General features: G+C 24.7%; 1 long non-coding RNA gene across 1 annotated transcript; it reads right to left on the reverse strand.

Annotated features, from left to right (window-relative positions):
* Positions 1 to 12,303: 12,303 nt before the first annotated feature.
* On the reverse strand, positions 12,304 to 13,790 carry LOC138860223 (uncharacterized). The gene is made up of 3 exons (XR_011398287.1): positions 13,139 to 13,790; positions 12,893 to 13,009; positions 12,304 to 12,538 (listed from the first exon to the last, which is right to left on the reverse strand). It is a non-coding gene; the product is annotated as an uncharacterized lncRNA (long non-coding RNA).
* Positions 13,791 to 14,079: the final 289 nt, after the last annotated feature.

Here is a 14,079-nt window from a genome sequence, read left to right on the forward strand (position 1 = left end):
TCATTTTCCTCATTATAACTATTTTTATAATGATAATAACAATAATGATAATTTTAGAAATAATAACAACAACAGTAATAATTATAATAACAATAATAGCGATATTATGATTATTTCTACTATCATTATTATTTCTAACTATTATCATTATCGTTAGTCTTATTGTTATTATTATGAAAATCATTAGAGTATTGTTGATGATTGCTATTATTGCACTAATTACGCAAATCATCATTATAATTATCATTTTATTATAATTATCCTAATTAATGCCATAATTATCCTAATTAATGTCATAATTATCATTATTATCGTCATTATTAATGGGATTATCATGAAAATCATCATAATTAGCCGAATTGTTGCAGAAATCATCATAATCATCCGATAAACTCGAAAAGGGGGATTTTTCGACAATATTCTCAAAAGGCTATATATCGCTAGATTTCGCCTTTTTTTCGACTTTGGGGATTTTTATACTTTTAGCCTTTTTGTCATTATGGATGGGCTTTATGATTATTACCATCATCATTATTATCATTAATAGCATTAACATCATCATTATCATCATTATAGTAACTATCGCCATAATTACCCTTAATATAATCATTATAAGAGCTATTATCTTAATTATTAATGTCATTATCCTCATAATAAATATTTCTATAATGATAATAACAATAATGATAATTTTAGAAATACTAACAACAACAGTAATAATTATAATAACAATAATAGCGATATCATGATTATTTCTACTATCATTATTATTTCTAATTATTATCATTATCGTTAGTCTTATTTTTATTATCATGAAAATCATTAGAGTATTGTAGATGATTGCTATTATTGCATTAATCACGGAAATTATCATTATAATCATCATTTTATTATAATTATCCTAAATATCATAATTATCCTAATTAATGTCGTAATTATCATTATCGTCATTATTAATGGGATTATCATGAAAATCATCATAATTAGCCCAATTGTTGCAGAAATCATCATAATCATCCCATAAACTCGAAAAGGGGGATTTTTCGACAATATTCTCAAAAGGCTATATATCGCTAGATTTCGCTGTTTTTTCGACTTTGGGGATTTTTATACTTTAAGCCTTTTCTCATTATGGATGGGCTTTATGATTATTATCATCATCATTATTATCATTAATAGCATTAAATTCATCATTGTCATCATTATAGTAATTATCGCGATAACTACCCTTAATATAATCATTATAAGAGCTATAATCTTAATTATTAATGTCATTTTTCCTCATTATAACTATTTCTATAATGATAATAACAATAATTATAATTTTAGAAATAATAACAACAGTAATAAACATAATAACAATAATAGCGATACTATGATTATTTCTACTATAATTATTTCTAATTATTATCATTATCGTTAGTCTTATTATTATTATCAGGAAAATTATTAGAGTATTGTTGATGATTGCTAATATTGCATTAATTACGCAAATTATCATTATAATTATGATTTTATTATATTCAACCTAATTAATGTCTTAATTATCCTTTTTAATGTCATAATTATCCTAATTAATGTCATAATTATCATTATTATCGTCATTATTAATGGGATTATCATGAAAATCATCATAATTAGCCGAATTATTGCAGAAATCATCACAATCATCCCATAAACTCGAAAAGGCTTTTTTCGACCCTATTTTCATGTCTATATATCGCTAGATTTCGCCGTTTTATTCGACTTTGGGGATTTTTTTTATACTTTTAGCCTATTTTTCATTATGGATGGGCTTTATGTTTATTATCATTAATAGCATTAACATCATTATCATCATTATAGAAATTATCACCATGATTACCCTTAATATAATCATTAAAAGAGCTATTATCTTATATATTAATGTCGTTTTCCTCATTATAATTATTTTTATAATGATAATAAAAATAATGATAATTTTAGAAATAATAACACCAACAGTAATAATTATAACAATAATAGCTATGATATGATTATTTCTACTATCATTAATATTTCTAATTATTATCATTGTCGTAAGTCTTATGGTTATTATCATGAAAATCATTTGAGTATTTTTGATGATTGCTATCATTGTATTAATTACGCAAATTATCATTATAATTATGATTTTATTATAATTATCCTAATTAATGTAATCTTATCCTAATTAATATCATAGTTATCCTAACTAATGTCATAATTATCATTATCATCTTCATAATTAATGGGATTATCATGAAAATCATCATAATTAGCCGAATTATTGCAGAAATAATCATAATCATCCCTTAAACTCGAAAAAGAGGTTATTTTGAGCATTTTCTCAAAAGGCTATATATCACTAGATTTCGCCGTTTTTTCGACTTTGGGGAGTTTTATACTTTTACCCTTTTTTTCATTATGGATGGGCCTCATAATTATTATCATCATTATTTTCATTAATAGCATTAACATCATCATTATCATTATAGCAATTATCGCCATAATTACCCTTCATATAATCATTATATGAGCTATTATCTTAATTATTAATGTTATTTTCCTCATTATAACTATTTCTATAATGATAAAAACAATGATAATTTTAGAAATAATAACATCAACAGTAATAATTATAATAACAATAATAGCGATATTATGATTATTTCTACTATCATTATTATTTCCAATTATTATCGTTATCGTTAGTCTTATTGTTATTATCATGAGTATTATTGATGATTGCTATTATTGCATTAATTACGCAAATTTTCATTATAATTATCATTATACTATATTTATCCTAATTAATGTCATAATTATCGTATTTAATGTCATAATTATCTTAATTAATGTCGTAATTATAATTATTACCGTCATTATTAATGGGATTATCATGAAAATCATCATAATTAGCCGAATTATTGCAGAAATCATCATAATCATCCCATAAACTCGAAAAGGGGGGTTTTCCGTCCTTATTCTCATAAGGCTAGATTTCGCCGTTTTTTCGACTTTTGGGATTTTTATACTTTTAGTTTTTTTTTCATTATGGATGGGCTTTATGATTATTATCATCATCATTATTATCATTAATAGCATTAACATCATCATTATTATCATTGTAATAATTATCGCCATAATTACCCTTAATATAATCATTATAAGAGCTATTATCATAATTATTATTGTAATATTCCTCTTTATAACTATTTCTATAATGATAATAACGATAATGATAATTTTAGAAATAACAACAGTAATAATTATAATAACAATAATAGTGATATTATGATTATTTCTACTATCATTAATATATCTAATTATTATCATTATCGTTAGTCTTATTATTATTATCATGGAAATCATTAGAGTATTGTAGATTATTGCTATTATTGCATTAATTACGCAAATTATCATTATAATTATCATTTTATTATAATTATCCTAATCAATGTCATAATTTTCCAAATTTATGTCATAATTATCATTATTATCGTCATTATTAATGGGATTATCATGAAAATCATCATAATTAGCCTAATTATTGCAGAAATCATCATAGTAATCCCATAAACTCGAAAAGGATTTTTTTTCGACCAGATTCTCAAAAAGCTATATATCGCTAGATTTCACTTTTTTTCGACTTATAGGATTTTTATACTTTTAGGCTTTTGTCATTATGGATGGGCTTGATGATTATTATCATTATTATTATCATTAATAGCATTTACTTGATCATTATCATTACAGTAATTATCGTTATAATTACCCTTAATATAATTATTATAACAGCTATTATCTTAATTATTAATGTCATTTTCCTTATCATAACTATTTCTATAATGATAATAACAATAATGATAATTTTAGAAATAATAACAACAACAGTAATAAGTATAATAGGAATAATAGCGATATTATGATTCTTTCTACTATCATTATTATTTCTAATTATTATCATTATCGTTAGTCTTATTGTTATTATCAAGAAAATCCTTAGAGTATTGTTGATGATTGCTATTATTGCATTAATTACGCAAATTATCATTATAATTATCATTTTATTATAATATTCTTATTAATGTCATAATTATCATTATTATCATCATTATTAATGGGATTATCATGAAAATCATCATAATTAGCTGAATTATTGCAGAAATCATCATAATCATCATTATAAACTCAAAGAGAGTTTTTTTTCGACCAGATTCCCAAAGGGCTATATATCGCTAGATTTCGCCGTTTTTTTTCGAATTTTGGGATTTTTAAACTTTTAGCCTTTTTTTATTATGGATAGGCTTTATGATTATTACCATCATCATTATTATCATTAATAGCATTAACATCATCATTATCATTTAAGTAATTATCACAATAATTACCCTTAATATAATCATTATAACAGCTATTATCTTAATTATTAATGTCATTTTGCTCATTATAACTATTTCTATAATGATAATAATAATGATAATTTTAGAAATAATAAGAGTAATAATTATAATAATAATAGCGATATTAGGATTAATTCTACTTTCATTATTGTTTGTAATAATTATCATTATCGTTAGTCCTATTATTATTATGAAAAACCTTAGAGTATTGTTGGTGATTGCTATTATTGCATTAATTACTCAAATTATCATTATAATTATAATTTTATTATAATTATCCAAGTTAATGTCAAAATTATCCTAATTAATGTCATAATTATCATCATTATCGTCATTATTAATAGGATTATCATGAAAATCATCATAAATAGCTGAATTATTGCAGAAATCATCATAATTATCCCATAAACTCGAAAAGGGTTTTTTTTTTCGACCGTATACTCATAAGGGTATATATGACTAGATTTTGCCGTTTTTTCGACTTTGGGGATCTTAATACTTTGAGCCTTTTTTCATTATGGATGGTCTTTATGATTATCATCATTATTATCATTAATAGCATTAACATCATCATTATCATCATTATAGTAATAATCGCAATAATTACCCTTAGTATAATCATTATAGGAGCTATTATCAATATCATTTTCCTCATATTTATTTCTATAATGATTGTAACAAAATGATAATTTTAGAAATAATAACAAGAACAGTAATAATTATAATAACAATAATAGCGATATTGTGATTATTTCAACTATTATTATTATTTCTAATTATTATCCCTATCGTTAGTCTTATTGGTATTATCATGAAAATCATTAGTGTATTGTTGATGATTGCTATTATTGCATTATTTATGGAAATTATCATTATAATTATCATTTTATTATAATTATCCTAATTAATGTCATATTTATCCTAATTAATGTCATAATTATCCAAATTAATGTCATAATTACTCTAATTAATGTCATAATTATGCTAATTAATGCCATAATTATCATTATTATCGTCATTATTAATGGGATTATCATGAAAATCATTATAATTAGCCGAATTATTGCAGAAATCATCATAATCATCCCATAAACTCGAAATGCTTTTTTTTTTTTTTTTTTTAGACTAGATTAAGCCGTTTTTTCGACTTTTGGGATTTTTATACCTTTAGCCTTTTTTCATTATGGATGGGCTTTATGATTATTATCATAATAATTATCATTGATACCACTGACATCATCATTATCAATATTAAGGTAATTATCGCCATATTTACCCTTAATATAATCATTATATGATTAGATTAAGCCGTTTTTCGACTTTGGGGATTTTCATACCTTTACCCTTTTTTTCATTATGGATGGGCTTTATGATTATTAACATCATTATCATTAATAGCATTAACATCATCATTATCATCATTATAGTAATTATCGCCATAATTACCCTAAATATAATCATTATAAGAGTTATTATCTTAATTTTCAATGTCATTTTCCTCATTATAAGTATTTCTATAATGATAATAACAATAATAATAATTTCATAAATAATAACAACAGCAGTAATAATCATAATAGCAGTATTGTTGATAATTGCTATTCTTGCATTAATTACGGAAATTATCATTATAATTATCATTTTATTTCAATATCCTAATTAATGGCACAATTATCCTAATTAATGCCATAATTATCCTAATTAATGTCATAATTATCGTAATTAATGTCATAACTATCCTAATTAATGTCATCATTATCCAAACTAATATAATAATTATCATTATTGTCGTTATTATTAATGGAATTATCATGAAAATCATCGTAATTAATCGAATTATTGCAGAAATCATCATAATCATCCCATAAACTCGAAAAGGGTTTATTTTTCGACCATATTCTCAAAAGGCTATGTATCATTAGATTTCGCCGTTTTTTCGACTATCCTAGTGGATGAGTGGGCTTTATGATTATCATCATCATTATGATCATTAATAGCATTAACATCATCATTATCATCATCATAATAATTATCGCCATAATTACCCTTAATATAATCATTATAAGAGCTATTATCTTAATTGTTAATGTTATTTTCCTCATCATAACTATGTCTATAATGATGATAATAATGATAATTTTAGAAATAATAACAACAGTAATAATTATAATAACAATAATAGCGATATTATGATTATTTCTACTATCATTATTATTTCTAATTATTAACATTATCGTTAGTCTTATTGTTATTATCATGAAAATCATTAGGGTATTGTTGATGATTGCTATTATTGAATTAATTGCGCAAATTATCCTTATGATTATCCTTTTATTATAATTATCCTAATTAATGTCATAATTATCATTATTATCGTCATTATTAATGGGATTATCATGAAAATAATCATAATTAGCCGAATTGTTGCCTAAATCATCATAATCATCCCATAAACTCGAAAAGAGGAATTTTTCGACCATATTCTCATAAGGATTTTTATTCTTTTAGCCTTTTTTTTTTATTATGGATGGGCTTTATGATTATTACCATCATCATTATCATTAATGTCATTTAATGTTTATAATGATGATTTCCTAATTAATGTCATAATTATCATTGTTATCGTCATTATTAATGAGATTATCATGAAAATCATAACTAGCCAAATTATTGCAGAAATCATTATAATCATCCTATAAATTTGAAAAGGGGGTATTTCGACCATATTCTCAAAAGGCAATATAATGCTAGATTTCGCAGTTTTTTTTTTCGTCTTTGGAGATTTTTATACTGTTAGCCTTTTTTCATTTTGGATTATGATTATTATTATCATAATTTTTATCATTAATAGCATTAACATCATCATTATCATCATTATAGTAATTATCGCCATAATTACCCTTAATATAATCATTATAAGAGCTATCATCTTAATTATTAATGTCAGTTTCATTATTATAACTATTTCTATAATGATAATAACAATAATGATAATTTTAGAAATAATAACAACAGTAATAATATCTTTAGTCTTATTGTTATTATCATGAAAATCATTAGAGTATTATTGATGATTGCTATTATTGCATTAATTACGCAAATTATCATTATAATTATCATTTCATTATAATTATTCTGATTAATGTCATAATTATCCTAATTAATGTCATAATTATCATTATTATCGTCATTATTAAAGGGATTATCTTGAAAATCATCATAATTAGCCGAATTATTGCATAAATCATCATATCATCCCATAAACTCGAAAAGTGGGGTTGTAGCCCACAGTATCTCCAACTACAAAATACGTCACACTGTAGGGCCACTAGTGCAACGTGTCAGCATCACTTGCATCAATAAGGGCATCAAGGGCAGAAGTCATCATAATCATCCCATAAACTCGAAAAGGGTTTTTTTCGACCATATTCTCTAAAGGCTATATATGGCTAGATTTCGCCGTTTTTTCGACTTTGGGGATTTTTATACTTTTAGCCTTTTTTTCATTATGGATGGGCTTTATGATTATTATCATCATCATTATCATTAATAGCATTAACATCATCATTATCAATATTGTAATTATCGCCATAATTACCCTTAATATAATCACTATAAGAGCTATCATCTCAATTATCAATGTCATTTTCCTCATTATAACTATTTCTATAATGATAACAATAATGATAATTTTAGAAATAATAACAACAGTAATAATTATATTAACAATAATAGCAATATTATGATTATTTCTACTATCATTATTATTTCTAATTATTATCATTATCGTTAGTCTTATTGTTATTATCATGAAAATTATTAGAGTATTGTTGATGATTGCTATTATTGCATTAATTACGCAAATTATCATTATAATTATCATTCTATTATATTTATCCAAATTAATGTCATAATTATCCTAATTAATATCATAATTATCCTAATTAATGTCATAATTATTTCTACTATCATTATTATTTCTAATTATTATCATTATCGTTAGTCTTATTGTTATTATCATGAAAATTATTAGAGTATTGTTGATGATTGCTATTATTGCATTAATTACGCAAATTATCATTATAATTATCATTCTATTATATTTATCCAAATTAATGTCATAATTATCCTAATTAATATAATAATTATCCTAATTAATGTCATAATTATCATTATTATCGTCATTATTAATGGGATTATCATGAAAATCATCATAATTAGCCGAACTATTGCAGAAATCATCATAATCATCCCCTAAACTCGAAATGATTTTTTTTTTTTCGCCCACATTCTCAAAAGGCAAGATTTCGCCGTTTTTTCGACTTTGGGTATTTTTATACCTTTATACTTTTTCATTATGGATGGGCTAAATTTATGATTATCATCATCATTATTATCATTAGAGTAATTATCGCCATAATTACCCTTAATATAATAATTATAAGAGCTATTATCTTTTTTATTAATGTCATTTTCCTCATTATAACTATTTCTATAATGATAATAACAATAATGATTATTTTAGAAATAATAACAACAGTAATAATTATAATAACAATAATAGCGATATTATGATTATATTTACTATCAATATTATTTCTAATTATCATTATTACCGTTAGTCTTATTGTTATTATCATGAAAATCATTAGAGTATTGTTGATGATTGCTATTGCTACGCAAATTATCATTATAATTATCATTTTATTATAATTGTCCTAATTAATGTCATAATTATCCTAATTAATGTCATAATTATCATTATCATCGTCATTATTAATGGGATTATCATGAAATTCATTATAATTAGAAGAATTATTCCAGAAATCATCATTATCATGACATTAACTCGAAAAGGGATTATTTTCGACCACGTTCTCAAAAGGCTATATATCGCTAGATTTCGCCGTTTTTTCGACTTTGGGGATTTTTATAATTTTAGCCTTTTTTCATTATGGATGGCCTTTATGATTATTATCATTATTATCTTTAATAGCATTAACATCATCTTTATCCTTATAGTAATTATTGCCATAATTACCCTTAATATAATCATTATAAGGGTTATTATCTTAATTATCAATGTCATTTTCCTCATTCTAACTTTTTCTATAATGATAATAACAATAATGATAAGTTTAGAAATAATAACAACATTAATAATTATAATAACAATAATAGCAATATTATGATTATTTCTATCATTATCATTATCACTATCATTATTATTTCTAATTATCATTTTAGTTAGTTTTATTATTATCATGAAAATTATTAGAATATTGTTGATGATTGCTATTATTGCATTAATTACGCAAATTATCATTATTATTATCAATTTATCATAATTATCCTAATTAATGTCATAATTATCATTATCGTCATTATTAATGGGATTATTATGAAAATCATCACAATTAGCCGAATTATTGTAGAAATCATCATAATCATCCCATACACTCGAAAAGGGTTTTTTTCGATAATATTCTCAAATGGGTATATGTCGCTAGATTTCGTCGTTTTTTCGACGTTAGTGATTTTTATACCTTTAGCCTTTTTTCATTATGGATGGGCTTTATGATTATTATAATCATTATTATCATTAATATCATTAACATCATTATAATTATTATATTAATTATCGCCATAATAACCCTCAATATAATCATTATAAGAGCTATTATCTTAATTGTTAATGTCATTTTCCTCATTATAACTATTTCTATAATGATGATAACAATAATGATAATTTTGGATATAATAACACCAACGGTAATAAATATAATAAATATAATACCGATATTATGATTATTTCTACTATCATTAATATTTCTAATTATAATCATTGTCGTTAGTCTTATTTTTATTATCATGAAAATCATTAGATTATTGTTGATGATTGCTATCATTGCATTAATTACGCAAATTATCATTGTAATTATCATTCTATTATAATTATCCTAATTAATGTCACAATTATCATTATTATCGTCATTATTAATGGGATTATCGTGAAAATCATCTTAATTAACCGAATTATTGCAGAAATCATAATAATAATTTCGACCATATTCTCAAAAGGCTATATATCGCTAGATTTCGCCGTTTTTTTTCGACTTTTATACTTTAGCCTTTTTTTCATTATGGCTGGGCTTTACGATTATTATCACCATCGTTATTATCATTAATAGCATTAACATCATTATCATCATTATAGTAATTATCGCCATAATTACCCTTGATATAATCATTATAAGAGCTATCATCTTAATTATTAATGTCATTTTCCTCTTTATAACTATTTCCATAATGATAATAACAATAATGATAATTTTAGAAATAATAACAACTGTAATAATCATAATAACAATGATATTGATGTTATTATTATTTCTACTTATTATCATTATCGTTAGTCTTAGTGCTATTATCTTGAAAATCATTGGAGTATTGTTGATAATTGCTAATATTGCATTAATTACGCAAATTAACATCATAATTATCATTTTATTATAATTATCCTAATTAATGTCATAATTGTCCTAATTAATGTCATAATTATCCTAATTAATGTCGTAATTATTCTAATTAAATTCATAATTATTCTAATTAATGTCATACTTATCCTAATTAATTTCATAATTATCATTATTATCTTTCATTATTAATGGGATTATCATGAAAATCATTATAATTAGCCGAATTATTGCAGAAATCATCATAATCATCCCATAAACTCGAACAGTGTTTTTTTGGACCATATTATCAGAAGGCTAGATTTCGCTAGATTTCGCCGTTTTTTTACGTTGGGGATTTTTATACTTTTAGCCTATTTTCATTATGGATGGGCTTTATGATTATTATCATAATTATTATCATTAATAGCATTAACATCATTATAGTAATCGACATAATTACCCTTAATATAATCATTATAAGAGGTATTATCTTAATTATTAATGACATTTTCCTCATTATAACTATTTCTATAATGATAATAATAATAATGATAATTTTAGAAATATCAACAGTAATACTTATATTAACAATAATAGCGATATTATGATTATTTCTACTTTCATTATTATTTGTAGTTATTATCATTATCGTTAGTATTATTGTTATTATGAAAATCATTAGAGTATTGTTGATGATTGCTATTATTGCATTAATTACGCAAATTATCATGATAATTATAATTTTATTATAATTATCCTAATTAATGTCATAATTATCCTAATGTCATAATTATCATTATCGTCATTATTAATGGGATTATCATGAAAATCATCATAATTAGCCGAATTATTGTAGAAATCATCATAATCATCCCATAAACTCGAAAAGGGTTTTTTCGACGATATTCTCATAAGGCTATATATCGCTAGATTTCGCCGTTTTTTCGACTTTGGGGATTTTTACACTTTTAGCCTTTTTTTCATTGTGGATGGGCTTTATGATTATTATCATCATCATAATTATTAGTAAAAGCATTAACATCATCATTATCATCATTAAAGTAATTATCTCCATAATTACCCTTAATATAATCATTATAAGAGCTATTATCTTAATTATCAATGTCATTTTCCTCATTATAACTATTTCTATAATGATAATAACAATAATGATAAGTTTAGAAATAATAACAACAGTAATAATTATAATAACAATAATAGCGATATTATGATTATTTCTACTATCATTGTTATTTCTAATTATTATCATTATCGTTAGTCATATTGTTATTATCATGAAAATCGTTGAAATATTGTTCAGTATTGCTATTATTGCATTAATAACGCAAATTATCATTATATTTATTAGTTTATTATAATTATCCTAAATAATGCCATAATTATCCTAATTAATGTCATAATTATCATTATTATCCTCATTATTAATGGGATTATCATGAAAATCATCATAATTAGCCGAATTATTGCATAAATCATCATAATCATCCCATAAACTCGAAAAGTGGGGTTGTAGCCCACAGTATCTCCAACTACAAAATACGTCACACTGTAGGGCCACCAGTGCAACGTGTCAGCATCACCTGCATCAATAAGGGCATCAAGAATAATCTCTTGGATTCTTGCACACGGTTTACTCCTTTCCTCGAGACATTTTAGCTGCAAAGAAATAAATCATTGGTAAACATGTACTGAAATACAGGTCATTGAACAAAGTACCACAGTTATTTAAGTCTGGGCTTTCTTGATACATGATGTGTAATGCTTTACTTTTCTTATTTCAAAAGACTGGAAGCCTATTAACATAAGTATATGAAATAAACTCGAAACTATCTGTAGTTATACAGCCCGACTCAATGAACATTCATTACACACACACACACACACACACACAAAAGGAATATTTATTAGTCTAAACTTCATATCTACCGTATATATATAAATGAATGTATAAGCACTTAGAAATGACAGACAAGTAGCAAATTCATCACACATAAACATAAAAATATTTACATCGTATCCCAAAGCAGGTAGCACTGACGCTTCACATTACCACCTCATCACCACATGCACGTCACGTCACGACAGGTACACCATCTCATGACAGGTAGCCAGCCTGCACCCTTGCATCTATGAGACAATTTCACTTATATGAAACATCATATCAGGTATTAGCACTTGACACATATAGGATCTACATGGAAATAATAGCACATCACTATTCATATAATGCAAATACAGTATACAATTAATACCAACCAATGCGAAGACCATGTGAAAGTAGAAATCACTCTGCAAGGTGACAAGCCCAACTCCAGTGCTCTTTCCCAGACTACACTGAAGTCTTTTGGGTTATCACTATGACTCCAACAGTTCTTTAACACTTTAACTGCCAGCTCTTCCCAGAAATACTGGCGTTAATAAGAATGTCACTGCACAAATGCAATTTCTATGAGCGTGTCCGTCAACAAAAAAACCCTCCTCCAAGTGGTAATGGCGCTTAACACAGGCTTTCGCAGCCAATCATAATGCAGAGTACACGTGGACCAATCAGAACAAAGCGCTGCTCGTGCGAGAGCCAATCAACTTCAAGGATGGAAACACTTGTGCAAATGAGCTATTATCAAGAATTAGTCAATGCATATTTAAATTTCATTCTTATTGCCAATGTATATCTTCATATCAGTGATTGTCTCACACTCAACCTTCCGGTATAATCATACTCTTTCATTAATTATAGATGCTGCAAGGGGCGGGGCTACTTGTTGCTAAGGAAAATTTGGCGGGAAAACGTGGCAGCGTTTAGACCATATCACATATTTCGACTTCTTTCACTAGATAAACAGGACATCCGACTCATAATAAAAATTATCCATTCATTCAGTTGTACATCAGCCTATATACACGTATGTTTCACATAACATAGTCCTCATACAAAGATGTTTCAAATAAAAAATGCCAGCAGCAAAAAAAAATGATAATAATAATAAAAAAAATAAAAAATAAATAAATAAAATAAAATTAGCACCGTTTTCTATAAAACTTATTATTAATCAAAGAAAACTTTATCACTATAAGCATATAACAAAACTTAAACTCGTAATATTCTACAGGGGTATTTCGACCATATTCTCAAAAGGCTATATATCGCTAGATTTCGCCGTTTTTTCGACTTTGGGGATTTTCATACTTTAGCCCTT

Source organism: Penaeus vannamei, chromosome 40 (genome assembly GCF_042767895.1).
Source record: "Penaeus vannamei isolate JL-2024 chromosome 40, ASM4276789v1, whole genome shotgun sequence".
Classification (NCBI taxonomy): Eukaryota; Metazoa; Arthropoda; class Malacostraca; order Decapoda; family Penaeidae; genus Penaeus; species Penaeus vannamei.